The 4,559-nt window shown below is 51.3% G+C and overlaps 1 non-coding gene across 1 annotated transcript; it reads left to right on the top strand.

The window, feature by feature from the left end:
- The first annotated feature begins 293 nt into the window (after window positions 1-293).
- Window positions 294-367, top strand: TRNAT-UGU. The gene has a single exon. It is a non-coding gene; the product is annotated as a tRNA-Thr (tRNA).
- Window positions 368-4,559: the final 4,192 nt, after the last annotated feature.

Here is a 4,559-nt window from a genome sequence, read left to right as displayed (position 1 = left end):
CCAAAACAGGGCAATTTTGTCGCCAGACGTGGCATTGCAGAGTGTGCACCAGCCACAAGCTGCCGACCGAGGGAGCGTTGTGTGTTTTTCACACATCTGAGCAATATAATGATGCTGAAGTAACCTTGTAGTGCAGACCTGGCCAAAGATTCTCACACACACACAGAGCTTGCAAGGAAAACCTCACCTGCTCCTCTGCTTTGCAGAATCCAAACACAAGCAAAGCTTGTCAGGCCCCGGTGGGGATGGCAGGGAGTCAGGTGTGGGCAGACAGTGTGCTGTTGCCACAGGCAGGCACCATGGCTTAGCTGGCTAAAGCACCTGTCTTGTAACCAGGAGATCCTGGGTTCAATTCCCAGTGGTGCCTCATTGACTAACTCTTGAGCAGCCTGGTATTGGCTACTGTGGGAGGACGAAACACAGAGCTCTTTGGTCCAGCCCAGTGTAGTTGTTTAAATTATTCTCACAGGCACTGATAACAGAATTACTGAAAGTTTGGGAGTTAAGAGCTGATAGGTCAGTGGTCCAGCCTGTCACAGATGATCCTGCTTCCTCTGGGACAGGGGCAGGTCTGGGCTCTCAGGCTGAATGGCTCATTGTGGCTGCCAGAACCTGTGGGCGGCTCATTTAGTTTACACCGAGGGTTGAGTCCTGCTTTGTGCACCATGTGTGAGAATGAAAATCCTAAACTGCCCTTTGAAATAACGAATGCAGCAGGACGTGTTATTGTCCATGCCCCAAAGCAGACAGACCAATGGAGAAATGCCGTTGAGTCCAGGGTAATACTCCACTGACATTTTACCTTGTTTGCTTGCTAAACTCCCTCCCAACCTTGAGGGCTCCCAGAGCCCGGTATTGAGCCTGAGCCGAGATGTCTACGCTGCAAATTTACCACCCCATGGCCCTAGCCTGGGAGCCTGCACTGGCACGGGACAGCCATGGGTATTTCATTGCAGTGTGGACATAGCCTAGCATTATGTCTACACTGCCATTAACACACCCAGGTCACTATTCTCAAACCCTGGGTCAGTTGATTCTTAAGGGCAGGAGGAACAGGGATTCCCACCTCTGCAGCATGGGGTGGGTCACCTGCTGGGATCATCTGGGCACATTTCACCTCGTCAGTTCCCTGCCATTGCCTTGGGGGCCCCTTGTTCGCTGCCTCTGGTACCCAGTTTAGCCTCCTTCCTGAGGGCTGAAACGCTTTGATCTATCTAAGGTCTGTGGGATCAATACGTGCCATGGTGTAATTCTGTGTTATTCGGGGGTCAGACTAGCTGAGCTAATGGCCCCTTCTGCCCTTAAACGCCATGAAAACATTTCCCTGGTTTCTCCTTGCGCCTGACAGACACCACGGTGAGGGGCCCAATAGAAGATCCTGGACACAGCGCTCTGGCTCTTACGTTACTTGGGGACGTCAGCGCTTTCCTAGCAAAGCTGCTGCTAAAGCGCTGGATTTGGGGAACGGTTCGGCTCCGATTCAGAGATCTGCCTGCGGGGTGTGAACCTGCCACGAGGAGCGGGAAACGCAACCAGCAACGGGAGGCGTTGGCTGAGCTCCAGGCTGCCCCCGTGTGGCCAAAGCTTAGAACTGAGCAGCGGAGTTTAAAGCTGGCGCTGGGAGGGACCTGAACACGTGGGGCACGAAGGCTCCTGCGTGTGACGCTTGTTGGGTGGGCAGCTGAGCGTAGCTGATTGCCGGAGTTCAGGGCTGCACCCCGGGGTGCTGAGCAGGTGTCTGTGCTCAGGTTGGCCTCGCTATGCTGGTTTCTGGGAAGTTTGGGGCCACCAGTTCCCCCTAGGGAGAGGGGAGCCAGCCCAGGAAAGGAGGCCGGCAAAACTCTGGTACCAATTGGCAGTGGGACTGCCCCTGTGAAGAGCCGCTGTAGACCCGCCAGGGAGAGCCGGTCTCTCTTTATGCAGCACCCCCCCCCCCCATTCCTCAGGACGAGGGTTGTGCTCAAAGATCTGTGCCGCGTGTTTTCACCTCCGTGTGACGCGCACAGTGCAAATAACCCTCAGCGCATCAGCTCAGTGCCAGGCTCCACTTCCACCCGCTCAGAACGCAGAGCTCCCAGGCTGAGCCTGAAATTGGAAGCGGGAGACGCTGTTAGCAGCTGGGCCCTGTGGCTGGTGCCTGTGATCCTAGCTCCTGGGGAGGCTGAGGCCAGCGGGTCACGTGAGCTCAGGAGTTCTGGGCTGCAGTGGGCTGTGCCGATCGGGTGTCCGCACAAAGTTTGGCATCAATATGGTGATCCCGGGGAAGCTTGGGGTCCCCAGGTTGTCTAAGGAGGGGTGAACCGGCCCAGGTCAGAAACAGAGCAGGTCAAAACTCCTGTGCTGATCAGTAGTGGGATCGTGCCTGTGAATAGCCCCCACAGCATAACCTGGGCAAGACAGTGAGACACAGTCTCTTTTTATACAGACACCCCCGCAGAGCCTGGAGTGGGGGATGGGAGCACCCCCACGCTGGGGATTCTGACCTGGGGGGAGGGACGCCCCCCCTGCAACACGGATCTTGAAAAGGGGAACAGAGACACCCACAGATCCCGGATGGGGGCAGGCAGGGGAAACCACACACGGGAGCTAGTTCATGGGGTGGGGGACAGAGACACCCACCAGAGATCCTGGATGGGAGCACCCACATGATGGGGATCTTGAACTGGGAGGAGGGAAGCACCATGTACCAGAGGTTCTGAAGGGGGAACAGGGACACCCACATACCAGGTGTCTTGCAGCAAGAGCTGCGGTCTTCATTTACACAGGGCAGTGATGGGGAATTAACCACGTCCCTTGCGGAGCTTGTTCCACTAGATGATTAGCTTCATTGAAGTACCCAGACCTTTTTAACATTAAGAAGTGAAATGAAATGGCCACATGGTGGCAACAGAACCTAAGAAACGTGTTAGTCTCTAAGGTGCCACACGTACTCCTGTTCTTTTTGAGGATAGAGACTAACACAGGTGCTCCTCTGAAACCGAAGAGATGAGAAGCCATGTTCTTGTTCAATGAGCATTGAAGCTGAAAAGGGAGATGTTTCCTCTTTGATTCCTAAGCCCCCAACTCTAATCCACTAAACACCCCTTTCCTCCCACAGCCAGGACTAAAACCCAGGAGTCATAACTAGTGGCCCCCCTTAACCTTCTCTCTGTGAGGAAGAAGAAGCTCTGAGACCCCTGGGCTGTCCCCTTGCCACCCTGCCTGGGCTGCACTTGAAACCCAATGGGGTTTCCTTGGGCAGTTCTGAATCTTGCTTCCAGGAAGGGTGTAATTTTAGGAGCAGGTTCCAAATAGTGCAATTAACCAGCCAGAAGGGGCAGCAGGTATCGGTGTAGGAGCCATTGAAATAATCACAGCAAAGTAGTTCAGGGAAACTGTTATTAATGAAGTGTGAGTGAAAGGTGAGAATCTGATGGTGTCAGTGTCACACTAGAGGGCGCTGAGATGGTTTTAAATTTGTCATCCAAACCCAGCCACCACCTAGCACATGGTTTAACCTCTTTTCTTACCATTGCTCCTTATCAGAGAAGGAGAGAGCAAACGAGCAATAGAAACAGAGACCTAGTGACTGAAGCAAACATTTCTTTGCTCCTTGCTTGGCTCTGTCAGTTATTTGGGTACAAACTCACCCCCCACCCACTGTCTGGGCTGGGCTCAGTGGGCAGGAAGAGCTCAGCTGTCAGTGGGACTTGGGGAGCTCGGGACATTGCTGGGAGCTGCTTGAACGTTTAGGTGAAAACCACCTAAACACAGACACAAGGTCTAGGCTGCAGTAACTCATCTTGCATCTGCGGCTGTTGAAGCTACAAGGCAGAGGACTAAGTACAACAGAATAAAACAAATGTGTCTGAAAAGAGGAGTTGAGTTCAATCCCTTGTCACCATCAATGTGCAAACCAGGAACCTGTTGCTTTGCATTCCTGATGTGTCACCCTCATGTGGCTATTCTCATAGACTTTAAGGGCAGAAGGGACCATTATGATCATCTAGTCGGACCTCCTGCACAACACAGGCCACAGAATCTCACCCACCCACTTCTATAACAACCCTAACCTATGTCTGAGTAACCTATTCTGTCTTAGTCCCTTTAATTAAAAATTGTGTTTTTCATAGAAAATATATTTTCCTTGTAGAGACACAGGGGCAGATTAATCTACAAAGGGACGGTGATTCCAAGGCAGTTCTGGAGGAGAAGGGAACGTTTTCAGCATCACTAAATTATTTTGTTGTGCCTCACAGAGAGAGAGAGAGAAAAAATAAACGTATTAATTTGAGATACCGACACAGTTCACAGCATGAAATACATAATTTTGTGTTCAATGAGTTGTGTTCATTTACATAATATGAAAAATATGTATGAGGCAATGCATGAAAACCTCACTGCATTGAACAACCGACTTGATCTAGTCAATGTACTACAGAATATTTAAAGAAGTTAAGAAAGATGTGCTTATAAATTAACATGTTGTGCCATTTACACACGCACAAGACACAGAAGAAACTGAAATATTTGAGCTACTAAAATTTCCATTTTCTCACAGCATTTTAGGTCTCAAGGTT

This window comes from Mauremys reevesii, linkage group 12, assembly GCF_016161935.1.
Source record: "Mauremys reevesii isolate NIE-2019 linkage group 12, ASM1616193v1, whole genome shotgun sequence".
NCBI lineage: Eukaryota > Metazoa > Chordata > Testudines > Geoemydidae > Mauremys > Mauremys reevesii.
Note: the sequence above shows the minus strand (reverse complement) of the source record. Positions and strands in the feature narration are given on the sequence as shown.